Raw genomic sequence first — 14369 nt, forward strand, 5'->3', positions numbered from 1 at the left:
AGTTAAGAAATCCCAAATGTGTGCGGCATGTCATTGTAAAACCCCTATAGGCTACCCACTGGACATAGGTGTAAGTTATGGCAATTGTATTTGCTTATAAAAATGCTTTGATTATATTTGCATTAAAGAATAAAGTACAGATGACAGAAACCATGGAAACCATTCCAATTGATCCACTAATTGGTACCAGGTGGCAAAAACAACAAATGCAAAACAGCAAGAGCCAGCGGTGACAGTTTTCCGCCTTAAGACAGCTTCGACACCGGATATTTGTAAACAGTAGCCAAGTCATATCGAAGAACAACTTTAGTCATTTGAATTCATATTTTATTACCACGTAGGGCCTAGGCTATAATTTCGCAACCACCTCCCACAAAGTTGACGTAACGATGTGGCCACTCTATGACGCGTGTTGTTGATACGGAGCTGTGCAGTAGCGGCGCTAGAGAGTGGGTTGCATTAAATTACATTGTTGTTCGATGTGGAGGCAGGCAGCATACTAATGTTGGATAGTAGGTTGTAAATAGCTTAGTGGATATAACGTGCTTGTGGGGACATTATTTAGCGTCCAATCATCGCTCATTCTGAAATATCTGACGACCGATGTTACGAGGACTCGTTGGCGGCACCGATATCCACCTGACAGCGGTTACAACACAGATGATAAACAACAAAGACCGAACCGAAGTGTCGCTCTCAGATCCATCCCTACAGAAATCTGTCAGATTCGGTTGTTTTAATGCGAAAACTGCTTTTGCCACCTAGTAATTGAGTTCCACTGAATGTATTGCACACATTCTTTTTGCATATTTGGCGTGCACGGCTGGAATCCAATCACCTTCTCGCACGCGGCCGTGCATGGAAGTTTGGAGAGCGTATTTTATTTTGCGTGTTTTTAGCGAACAAATAGGCCCTTTATGCTGTCATAGTTCTATACCTACACTGCAACCAAGTTGTCCTTGTCCAATTGTACGTGTTATTCGGTGGACCTGCATCGAGCCTCAGCCACTGGACAGACCGAACCAGTATTCCAGTTCATTTGACAGGCACCGCCTGAATCAGCTGGATTTGATGTGCTTTTAGAATCAACTGGACGAAGATGTGGGTGCACCCTGAAGAGGTGTTGCAGGCGGGTGCGTTGTGGATAACCGAGCGAGCAAATCCCTATTTCATCCTCCAGAAACGCAAGGGCCACGGGGATGGCAGAGGAGGACTAGCGGGTGAGATGCATATAACTGCCTCTGCTTTGCGTCTCTCTCTGTCTCTAAATCATGGGTTATTTTAGCCAAGCATAGCTCAACTCCACGAATGTTCTATCGTAGAGTTAAGATATACTTGGCTAGGATTATTTAACGCTATTACAGCGCTGATGCAAGCAGTGCCAAGCCAAATTATTGTCCCCTGGCCGGGTTTCTCGCTTGGTTTGGGAGATTATTCATGACTCTCAGATGTTTAGTGATGGAGAGAAGATTGCATGTGTAGTGAGGGATAGGGGTCGGTCACTCGGGTATATCAATGGCATGAGGGGACGTAGACCTGTATGAATGAATAGACACGTGACCCTAATAGCCCCTACTTCTATATTTTATTTATTTAACTAGGCATGTCAGTTAATAACAAATTCTTATTTTACAATGATGGCCTACCCCGGCCAAACCCACCCCTAACCCGGATGACGCTGGGCCAATTGTGCGCCGCCCTGTGAGACTCCCGATCACGGCCGGTTGTGATACAGCCCGGGATCGAACCAGGGTCTGTAGTGACACCGCTAGCATTGAGATGCAGTGCCTTAGGCCGCTGTGCCACTCGGGAGCTACTATAACTAGACAAATGCAGGTGTGATTTTTATCTGAATGAGGTTTTAGGCTCAGAATAGTCATAGGGCCATTGTACGTTTATGGACCTACCCCTATAGAACTACATACAATGGAGCTAGTGTGCATTCAGCAGCTAATGTATTGATCAGCATCCCAAGATCTGGGCTATTTATGTAGGCCTTGTACTTTAGTTGATCCTGGAAAATTGTAACTAATATTGTTGCAAAGAGTAAGCCTTCTATATACCCTTTAAACCATTAACAAAACAAGGAAAGAAATGCATAGATTTGTTAAATAGATAATCATTGACTGTGTTTAGTTCACTCCAATTGTAATCTCATGAGGCTACTAGCTAGCTAACATAAGGCTGGACACATCTCCCCTGACAGGGAAGACAAATTCCAGCACTTGGGACTGTTAAAAGGCTCCAATAAATGGAAATGAACCTGTGATTGATTAGAGCCCAGCACGCTCGGGGAATGTTAAAATGGCTGGCGACGTGTCATTCCCCGTACTGAATTTTGAATGCCACCGAGACAACCCATACACAAGGAGACATGCAGAGCAAAGGCACACTCTTTCTTCCCGGCAGGAGTAGTACATGCTGAATCATCTGTCCCTCTGCTTTCTCTACTCCTCTCCTCTATTCCTCTTCTACTTCACTCACTCCATCCAAATTAGTCCACAGTCACTAGGAGGACTGCTACATCAAGGAGGATCAATAATTTTAAGGACCATAGGTGGTGGCGACTGTCTGCATCTGAAATGGTGCACTATTTCCTATGTAGTGCACTACTTTTGACCAGGGCTCATGGGGATCTGGTCAAAGGTAGTGCATTATGTAGGGCATAGGGTGCCATCCCATTCAGGCTGACCTGGATTCAGTCTGTCTGTTTAATTCATCGCAACTCTGAGAATCCAAAAAGATGAAAATGGGTTACGAATGATGCTACCTTGTTTAAAAAAGGATGGAACATGATCAGTTGAGAAGTCAGTCAGGTTCATTATAGGTATAGTAGATTCAGTCCAAGTCTTTGACTCCGAGCCATAGAGATGACTCTGCATGGATATATCTATAGCCCTCTCTATACAATATCTATGTAGCCCTGCTTTGACTAGACTGGCCGTCGCGGTCATGGTGGGTCAAAGAGAGTTGAACTGTGTGCTGCTGTCCTCAGTGCCAGTCAGTCACTCCCTCTTCAGTGTCAGCCAGCCAGTAACATATGACAAGGGGAGCCAAAATGGCCTGCAAGTATCTCACTTCATTGGTCAGCAACAAGACATTTCACTGAAGGTCGGAGCCTTTATTTTTCCCGCATGCCAGCGACTGAAAGTTAGCCCCCGAACCAACACTCTGCCTCTCCCCTATTGTCTCGGGCAGCGACACAAAGCGTGCGGTGGCGATATGTGATGATGTCATTGTTATGTGAATACTGAGCGGACCGTGTGGTGTGCCAGTTGGCCTGCTGAGGAGAGGAGCGAGCCCGGGCACAATGACTGGCACTGCCCAGTAAACACCCCCTTTCAGCGGGCAGAGAGAGCCAAGCGAGCACCTGGTCCTCCTGGGGCATATGGAAGGGCACCAGGGCCAACGCTTTTGATTTATAGCCATATTTATGAGGCTGCTTGATATGAGGAAAAGTCAACATTATCATTTTTTTGATTTATAGAGACTGAGAAACAGAAAAAAATAGTATAGTTTCATTACAGATGACTAGTTCCCCTAAAATCAATCTTAAGTCATAAGATTTGAAAAATGTCAAGCTTCAATTGTGAAATGTTGATGATAATTTGGTAGGTGCTTATATTTGTTCTATTTCACACTTGTACAATTGTGTATTAATACGCATGTGAATTGGAAATGTTTGTTTTTGCATATCCCCACTCTCCTTGAGACCCTCGGAGAGCGGTGTCTCTGCCAGGGTCTGCCATTATCTACAGCGACGCTGGAGCAATTTGGGTTAAGTGCTTTGCTCAAGGGCACATGGGCAGATTTTTCACGTTGTCGGTTCGGGAGTTGGAACTAGCGACCTTTCGGGTACTGGTCCAATGCTCTAACCGCTAGGCTACCTTCCACCCCAAATGGTGGATTGTAGCTTATTCACCATATGATACTTTCAATGCAAAAATGACACTAACCAAGGGACAATAAGCTAACCTATATTACCTAACATTTCACAATAGAGTGTGACATTTTGGAGTCGGTATGACCTGAAACTCTACTAGGCCTACATGTGTTGGGTGACTAACATCACGAACACATGATGACATCGCCCTCAATAGACACTTGGACTAGACTTCTAACCATCGGCCTCTTTAACCATCGACCATAACCCACACAATCATCTGCAGCTTTACGTCACCTATCTTATCTGGTGACCTCTGACCTGGAGGTACACATTGAGGCTTGGGAAAGAAAAGGAATAACACTACAGCTGTGTTACAGGGGGTTAGGTTAGAGAAACAACATGTATGGTGTTACTTCGTATCAGGTTCTTGTTATTTGAAACAGTATTGATTCTCAGCCAGTGGGGTGATAAGGCGCTGTGTCAGTACTTGGGAGAATATAGACCGGTGTTTCCAATGTAGTCATTTTGCTGTGGCGCTGCTGCACAGCAAAATCATTACCGCCACGTCCCCAAAAAATATGGAACATGAAAAATATTTCTGCCGACGCTAGAACAGTCCACATTTACTTTTCCTCTGCAAACAAACAAGTCACAAATAGAAAAATCAGGTAACCCCATAGTAGAATAGTTTATTTTATAGTCGGCTTGTTTTTGTGTGTTCTATGCAAGATAAATATTATTCTCGTGGCACGTTCAAGTTACAAGTGCCATAAGGAGGGGAAACATGCATTCTGAAAAGCAGTCGATGCATGCATATATCCCTGTGGCTCAGTTGGTAGAGCATGGTGTGTGCAACGCCAGCATGGTGTATGCAACGCCAGGGTTGTGGGTTCGATTCCCACTGGGGGCCAGTACAAAATGCATGAAATGAAATGTATGTATTCACTACTGTAAGTCGCTCTGGATAAGAGCGTCTGCTAAATGACTAAAATGTAAATGTAACTCCTAAATGTGCACAAACTGCACCAGGCAGTTTTTAGTGCATTGGGGAGATTTGGGATAAATGTAACACTGGTCAATTGTAGGATAACTTTGAGGTAAAACACCACCCTACCTCAAGTACAGGCAGGGGGTGTGTTACCCCGGGTGACTAGTTAGCCTAACAGGTAGCCAGCTCTACATTATATTCACTGTGTTTATGCATAATAACTAGTTAAAATAATTGGCTAATGATTAGCCCAACAGGGTAACTGCAGAAAGGTAGTCCCATGCTTCAGCCTATTTATTTGTTCTTCTCTACATCAGTTGGGCTACAGATGTTTATTGCTAATAGCATACCTGATAATATGGACAATGCATAGACTATATGCATTGTCCAACATGTTCAAATATAAACAAAAAAAATTTTTTTACTAATGTGTTATTGCGCTCATTTCTGGAGGTGGAAATGATATTGTAGATGGTGTCAGCATAACTGTATTTTTGTTCATTTTTGGAGTAGAAAGTCATTTTTTAATAAGTCACCAGTACTGAGCTTCTCAGTCCTCCATAAAAATGATCTGGCAGGGAACCCAGACCCCCAAAGCAAGGGTGGGGAGGGACCCTTCCTTCAATCCCCATCGGAACTTCCCCTCCACTGCTATACATTTTTCCAGATGAAACACTGAAATGGACCCAACAGAAAGCAGGATGGAGACCGATTGCTTTTGCTCAAAGATGTTTTTTTTTTTTCCCCACTCTTGAGTGGAAAGTAGGAACTAGCCGTCTCAACTGAACAGAGAATGGAGCTTTGCTAAGTAACAATAGGCAGCCCAGCTTCTGACCTTGTTTCCTGGCTTCTCCAATCTATAAAAAGTCCAAAACATCACATGATGCTGGTCTGTTCTCCAGTCTACTGTATGTAGACTTGGGCTCGTTCTTTCCATCCCCCCCCCAACAAAGGGAAGCATTTCTCATCATTGGAGCTTAGTTTCTGTACATCTTGTTTTTCTTTGGTCGTGTGTGTGTTAGTTACGTGGGGGGTGTTGAAAGTACAATCACATGTATAGGAATGTATAGTCACAGACAATTGTGTGGTTTCCCAAAGTTCATGTTATGGATTAAAGGGTCAACACTAGGCTATAGGTCTGGGGTCCGCCTCTCTTCACCATATACTGAACAGTACAGTACCTCCATGTTAACTCTTGTTATTATAGCATGGTGTAGGATCATGTGTTCTGAGGGGAAAGTAGCCCTCTGATCAAAACAAATAATATTGTCACGATGATGTAGGGTGCACTAATTCATTCTTCATAAAATACCATTCATACTAATCCTCTCCATTGCTGTTGATCTCTAACTGTAGATTTTGAGTGAGCGGTTTGAGCTGTAGGTTGCATGCAGTCGTAGAAGTCACAGGATATTATGGGTGTCATCCTTCAGTGGGTCTCACTCGTCAGTGGTCACTTTTGTTGTGCTTGACACCTGTGCTTCCTGTGTTAACCCCTAACACACATCCCCGCAACACCGCCGGGTTCAGGTCATGACCTGCCTGTCCAACTGAGAGGTGCTTCACAGGTATTTGTTCAGTGTTCTGCAACTCCATGTCTTGAGGTAACCCCCATGGTTGCACATTTTTGTTCCAGCCCAGCACAAGCACACTCAATGCAACTAGTCTACTCATATTTGAATGTGGTGTTAGTACTGGGCTAGACCAAAAATGTGCAACCCTGGGGGTGCAGAACTGGACTTAACACTGTTCAACAGAAACAACCGTTTGAAGTTTGAAACTGAAAATGTCCTTTTTGTGCCCACAACATGTTTGTCAGAAAGGCCCAGATCCTGTATCCTTGCATTAGCCAGCCCCAAGAAACAACAACAGCTTCGGTGTCTGTGCTAACCCTTTGAAATGGAGGCTAACACACAAACCTTTTGCATATCGGCCAAGCTATTCTGTTCTCTCCCATCGAGTTTATTTTCGGTTTCCCTGTGATTTCGTACTGTAGCTCTGTTTTTGTTCTGCGTTGTCATTGCAGTTAACACTTAAAACAAATAAATATTATAACTGTACAGTAACTTTATCAATGGTGACTAATATGAAGATACAGTTGAAAGTTTGTCTTGTTGGGTTTTGTTCACGGTGAGAGCAGCTACAGGTATAGGCCTAGTTCAGATGGGAAATCTCAAGCCCTTACACCTGTCAGAACCGACGGCCATATTGTTTACGACCATCCAGTGTGAAACCTGAATTGCCCTTACTTCCTCTTAAAGGCCCACTCTGTGATATTTACAGCCATTTTGTATCATATTCAATTAATGTTAATGCTATATTAATTATCTATTTGCCTTTAATCATTATTTAAGCACTTCTCATTGAATTCGTCCCTAACCTTTTATTGCGCCCTGCATAGGATTAAAAGGGTGAGAACAGGAGAGAGGAGGAGGGAGGGAGGGAGTGAGAGGGAAAGAGAAATGGAGCCCCAGAGATGTAATTGTATTCAGATGTCTTCATTAGAACAGCTAGTGGAGATCAGTGGTGTCCCAGAAGTCCTCCAGCAGACATTATGTTTGGAGGGAAGAATATCATCCAGACTGGCTGTTTTGGTTTCTCTTGCTCCATTTCTGCATGTCTGTCTCTCTCTCTGTCCCCCTCTCTCCCCCATATCGCTCTTTTCATCTATCTAGGTCTGTGTGACTCATAGAATTGTATGCGTCTGATGCGCCACTGGCAAAAAACTGTCGTGGCAATGGTAAAATTCCCAACCGGGAATAAAGTTTCGGGCGACTGAGGAATATGGCAGTCAAAAAGCTTCTTTCTATCAAAGGTTGAGTTTGTTGGAAAAGGAGTGTCATTTCCACTCAAACTTTGAGGACATCATGCTAGTGTAGACCCCAAGGCATAAAAACGAGACATCACTATTCACAACAAAAGCCTTTCAGCAAGACGAGCGTATTCATCACTTCAGATGTTTTTCCTTCACTCTATTTTTTATAGGAATTGTGGTACCAGTTTCTTCAGATTTATGGATCTTGTGGTTTACAATAGACAGTAGCTAGACACTAGTCATGTATTATTACTGTATGAGAGATAAGAAGCATTAGAGTAATAAAACAACTCTTTAAAAGAGACAGGGGTTATTGGCTTTTTTCAGCTGTCATGAGTCCATAATCTGTCCATCTATCTCTCCACTTCCCCTTGTACATTAGATTATAGGGGATTCATCCCGTGTTCATTAGATTATAGGGGATTCGTTCTTTTTATTCCAGGTGACTTTACTCTCACCTTCTTCTCTCCGCATCGATCTGTCACATGGGAAATCTGAACTCGGGGCCATCTGCCCATCCACCCCACTTCTCCATACAAGAACATTGATACCAGATTCACACATTAGTGCCAACCTGAACCGTACTGTGCTGGCTGGGATATTTTTGTTCACTTTGTCTTTTCCAGCACAGTTCCAGCAACTAGGGTGGATGTGTAACCAGGCCAGCCCAGACCCCATCCACTAAATGTCTCGGAGTAGGTGTGCTGATCTAAGATCAGGTCCCCACCTGTCCATATAAACGTATCTAATTACGATCTAAAAGGCGAAACCGATCTGAGTTCAGCACTCCTACTCTGAGATGCTTTGTAGATACGGGCACAGCCCTGGTTTGTTTGGTCCTATAATATAAATTGGGCATGGAGCAGTCAGGACAGGAAATCCACAGCTGCCCGTCAGCCCTAAATACCCCGTCCTCCTCCCTCTATTTCATAAGTGGTGATCTCATAGCCGGAGGGCTCCATCAAGGGCCTTTCGAGGAGAGCATAAGTGGTCTAACAAGGGTTAATGTACCAGAACGGTCTACTGTCTCACATGGTGGAGGGGGGTGCTTTGTTACGTGTCCGAAATGGGCTAAAACAGAAAGTCTTTTGTTGTGTTTTGCTTTGAAGTCATTTTTTTAGGGGAGGATTCATGACTTGTTTGTATTTGCTTTTAAGTTCTTGGATCACTTACAGGTTTTATTTTCCATCCTCAAGACAATCAATGCATTATCTATTCAATGTCCAAACAATGTTGTATACACTCTCATGATATTCCCACAGTGTCTCCCTCCCTAACCCACGGTATTCCCTGCTCCTCCCACCGCAGGTCTGTTGGTGGGAACACTGGACGTGGTGCTGGACTCCAGTGCTCGAGTGGCCCCCTACAGAATCCTTTACCAGACACCTGACTCCCTAATCTACTGGATCATTGCACATGGTGTGTACTGTGTGTGTCTGTGTAGTTCTCTCTCGCTCCTTCTTTCTCTTCCCCCCCCTCACACACAAGGCCCTCTCTTCCTGCACCATGTTCTCACTTCCTGCTAATGCCAAGCATCACGTCATGGCCCACTGCTCTTAAAGGGCTAGACTGGGGGGGAAACGGATACCAGGAATGGGAATCGATGGTGATTCGCTCAAAATATGAGGGGCTGTCATGCTGTTTTTAGTTAATTAGCTAGCATGGTAAATGTTACATTACATCTGCTGACTTCATCCGTTAACACTCTCTCTTTGCATGTCAAAGGGTTAACCACCCTAATGTCCTATATGGAAAAGCTAAACGCTTAACTCAGGGCTGTAAATGTACGATACTGACACGATCTCAACCGAATGGGCTATCTCATCACACCTCTTTTGGCTATCACAGAAACCCCAATCTTAATCTGCCTCTTTCCTTGAGCAGTTATGTCACACAAATAATTTATTACTCTGGAGGAGCCATAATGCAGTCACACGGACCCAACGTGACAAGCGGACGGGAAAGGAAGGATTTATTTTTAAAGAGGGATCATTGTGGAAGTAAGAGGCTGCAGAAGTGTCCCGTCATCAGAGAACTATACTCCCCAGACGTAATGAACAATGGTTCTGTTTTTAAATGAGCGGAGAGACACACTGCAACGGTTTTGACTATGACTCTTGAGTTTAGTTTTAGTTAGGGGGTCACGGGTGCCAGGTAGGTCATGCCTACCGGTAATGTTTTGATTTCTCCTTTTTGTTTGTGAGTCAGTCTCATCTGTGAGACATATAGTCTAGACCAATACAAAGGACTGATGACAAAGTCGGTATTAGAATGTAAACTTTTCCTAAGTCCTTATAACATTGATAGAAATAACGTTGTTATTTTGCATTGTATTACCCAAAATGAAATGATCACGGAAATAATAAGATCAAATTGCATCGCAACAATTTGACTTTTCTAGTCACAAAACAATAATAAGTTGACTTAGGAAAGTCCTGCACACACACAGCATCCATGATACAGTAGAAAGGTCTGTAGCTCATCTGTCTTTATGGGGGGAAGACAGAGGTGGTGGATCGAAAGGTCTCTGTTGTGTTGGAGGACTTTGAATAGTGTGTGACTATGCGTATGTTTATTTGCCTTAGTGAGTGCTCCCATATGGAAAAAGGAGTACGGGAAAGAAACAGGAGAGCAGACCCTCTACCTCTCTGAAATGGAAGCCCAGAAAAGACTCCCGAGGGCTAGCCTTGGAATGGCAACCACTCCCCCCTCCCTTCCCTATCCGCCTATCCTCCAGCACAGAGGGAGAGTGGAGCAGTCTGTCTGCCAGACGTCATCACTAGCTAAGAGATGAGCAGCAGTGGGCTACTTACAGGGGAGATGGATGACGGATGAGGCCTCTAACGATAGTGGACACTGCACTGAGGTTTCTGGGCTGGCAGGCTCTGCCTTGACTGGCTCTCAGATTTCACGAGTGCTAAGTAGCTGCTAACAAGTAGCCACAGTAGCACCAATAGGGATTTGCCTGCCAATACTATTCAAAATTCTCCCTGAATTTAAGGTGTGCTGTATTGCAGGGCATTATTATTTCAACTTTTTAAGTAGGATCGTAACATATCTGAAGCTAATTAGCCAATAGCGCTCCAGCCATGAGCTCATCGCCATATTTGTGGTAGTAAATCTAGGCCGAGGAGACGGGATGGGCCAAGTAATGTCAGTGGCTGGGCTGTCTAGATTTAATCAAACTTTATTTATATAGCATATTCCTTAGAGGATGCATTTTAAAGTGCTTAACAAATAAAATAAAAGGTGAGAAAGAAACAGTTTTCTATACAAATAACTAAGACAATAAAAATGGAGAACTTAAAATAGTAAAATAACAGTACACATGAGACTAATGCATTAAAATAAATGTGATTATATATGGGAATATGATTAAAAAGAACCCTAAGTTAAAGCATGTCTAGAGACTGTTCTAAAGGCCAGGACCATAGTGGCTGAAGGCAGCCTCACCAAACGTTGTGGTTCTGAGTGACCTTTGGAACAGCTAATAGGCCAGTGATAGAGGATCTGAGGGACAACCCGGCACATATGCTTCTAAGATATCAGACATGTATTCAGGTGAAAACCCACGTAGTGCTTTAAAAATCAATAAAGCAATTTTAAAATCCACTCTAAAACGAACAGGCAACCAATGCAGTGACTTTAAAATAGGTGGAGTGTGTGTGTGCTCCTGGTCTTTGTAAGCACACGTGCTGCTGCATTCTGAATTAATTAAAGCTGGCCAATGTTTGTTTTTTGAGGGAGGAGACCAGTGCATTGCAATAATCAAGCCTGGCAGTAATAAAAACGTGTATTAGTCAGTGTGGGCTTGACAGAGGAATAGTCACACTTTGACAATATTTCTAAGGTAATTAAAAAGCTGATTTGGTCACATTTCTGATGTGGGCCTTCACAGCGTTGGGCCAGTAAACGAAAGGTTGCTAGATTGAATCCCCGAGCTAAAAATCAGTTGTTAACCCACTGTTGCTAGGCCGTCATTGTACATAAGAATTTGTTCTTAACTGACTTGCCTGGTTAAATAAATAAATTTAAAAAAAATATATATATAAACATTTTTTTATTTTTTACAAGGTCAGTCCAAAATCACACCTAGGTTTATAGTCTGGTGGGTTGTATCTAGTCGTCTTCATTAGCCACCTGAACAGCTTGTTACTGCTGTCTGTACTGTCTTTCCTCTCATCTGTCTGTCACTGGTCCTGAATCATGTACTTCCATACTATTTAGTATGCCAGAAGAGTAGGTTAGGATTCCAAGTATGCTAAACATGTTCAATTTGCATACAATTGTAAGAATGATGAACAGCGTCTCAGACGACATGCTGTAATGTCTCAAAGAAAATGAGGAATGGGTGAAACTCCTTGCCTCCACATTCTCCTGGGAGCCTCTTGTAAATCAAGTTCCCTGATGCACCCCTGTCTACTCCTCCTCTGTCTCTTCTCCCCTCCCTCGTTCCGTAGGGTGCTCCCGTAAGGAGATCACAGAGCACTGGGAGTGGCTGGAGCAGAACCTCCTGCAGACGCTGTCCATCTTCGAGAACGAGAATGACATCACTACCTTTGTCAAGGGCAAAGTTCAGGTACTGTTTAGTGTATATATGAGTCACTTAGCAGATGCTTGTCTCTAAAGAAACAGTATGGACATCTCTGGGATTTGGAAGGTTGGTTGTGTTTTGTGTTTAGAGGGGATGCATGGTGGGGTTTGTGGAATTTCACATATCTTTGTAATGGTGTTTGTGACAATAATAATGGTGGTTGTCAGCAATTCATTTTGACCGTTTGGACATTGAAATGTATGATGTTTGCCTGTGAAATGTTTGTCATGCCAGGTGTAATATGTAGTCTTGCATGTAATATGTAGTCTAGTTTGACTACTAGCATGTAGTCAAACCAGTTGTCAAAATAACTCCTGCCAGGGGCAAAATAACGAAGCCCGGCTGTGTAACCTAAAAACAGGTCCAGCTACTGACACAGCCTCTAAATCAGGTTCTGTATTTATCTGTATGGAGATAAAGAAGTTCTTACTCAATGAATACATTACAAAAGCTAGCCAGATAAGATTTATTTTGTTCTTTCACTTTGTCTGCCACTCGCTATCTCTATTTTAAAATGAATTGTTGAACGTTTTATTGATTGTCTCAAAGTCCTTCACTCCCTCTATTTCTCTCTTGCCCCAGGGTATTATCGCCGAGTACAACAAGAACCACGACGTGAAGGAGGACGATGACACTGACAAGTTCAAGGAGGCCATCTGTACGTTCCGTAAGCTGTTTGGCATGCCTGAAGAGGAGAAGCTGGTCAACTACTACTCCTGTAGCTACTGGAAGGGCCGTGTTCCCCGGCAGGGCTGGCTCTACCTCAGCATCAACCACATCTGCTTCTACTCTTACCTGCTGGGGAAAGAAGGTAGGCACCACTGGCATGCTGGCACACGTACACACACCACTGCATAACTGGTTAGTACTATATACCAATTATGCATAGCTTTTGAAGACCCTTCAGAAGTCCCAAAAATAGTACAACCCCTTGATATTCTTCTGGGTGGATACAATGTATTTTTTTTAAGATGAAGTGATGTATATTTCAAACGATCAGCTTTTATGCAAGCCAAAAATTAATAAAGGCAACCATCTCTCTTCAATCTATCTTTCTCTCTCTCCGTCTCTCTCGCCCCCTTTCTTCCCTCCTCAGCCAAGCTGGTGATCCGCTGGGCCGACATCACCCAGCTGGAGAAAAGCGCCACGATCCTCCTCCCTGATGCAGTCAAGGTGAGCCTTGTAAATCATATCAACTATACTGCATGTTACCATCGCTTTAACGTCTCGTTGTCCATCCATACACCCCTCTAACCTTCATTCATGCTTCCGTTCCTCGGTCAAGGTGAGCACGCGGGTGGCCGAGCACGTCTTCTCGGTCTTCCTCAACATCAACGAGACCTTCAAGCTGATGGAGCAACTGGCCAACATCGCCATGAGACAGCTCCTTGACAACAAGGGCTTTGAGCAGGACCGCTCTCTGCCCAAACTCAAGAGGAAGACACCCAAAAGGTGTCTGCCCTCAAGAGGTGAGGTTTGGTGAGGCGGGATGTTGTAGTTGAGAGGTTGTTGTTGGTCTCCCCTCAATAGGTTTGGTTGATAGTTGAGGACGATTGGTTTCTGGGGAGATGCAGTAGTTTAGTCATGATGTAGTCATTTATAATGCTGCACAAAATTCTTTGCTGCCTGCAGGTGACCTCTAACATTCACAACCATTCCATGTGGTTGCATGGCATTGTACGTTTTACACAGTTTAATAAACAATATACCAAGACTTAACTAAATGACTACATAAGACCACCAACAAACAGAAATTACTTCAGAGGAAAGAAATGTATAGTCTTGTTCCAACGTGCCTGAAGGAAAACCAGCTGAGGTGGTTTAGTAGTATATTAAAACTGGCTTCCTTTCTAGTAGTTTGGCTCACAGCCACTTCTGCATTCTTTAAAACTACAGCACGACTTTGTCATAATCCTTTTAGGTACAGCTGAACTTTTACTGGCGCTATTAACTTGAACACCCAAGCTTGCGTCATTAGCCCAAGACTTTTAAATGTATTTCCCTCAAGACAGATTCCAACTCTCTAACCACTACCCATACTGTTGCCCCATCTAGATGTCGTCTATTGTAGTAGGAACTGTTGCCC

The 14369-nt window shown here is 43.6% G+C and overlaps 1 pseudogene; it reads left to right on the top strand.

Moving 5' to 3' along the window:
* Positions 1-889: 889 nt before the first annotated feature.
* Positions 890-14369, top strand: part of LOC106610251 (TBC1 domain family member 9-like) — a 28222-nt pseudogene continuing 14742 nt past the window's right edge.

The sequence above is a fragment of the Salmo salar genome, chromosome ssa08 (genome assembly GCF_905237065.1).
Source record: "Salmo salar chromosome ssa08, Ssal_v3.1, whole genome shotgun sequence".
In the NCBI taxonomy this organism is placed as follows: domain Eukaryota; kingdom Metazoa; phylum Chordata; class Actinopteri; order Salmoniformes; family Salmonidae; genus Salmo; species Salmo salar.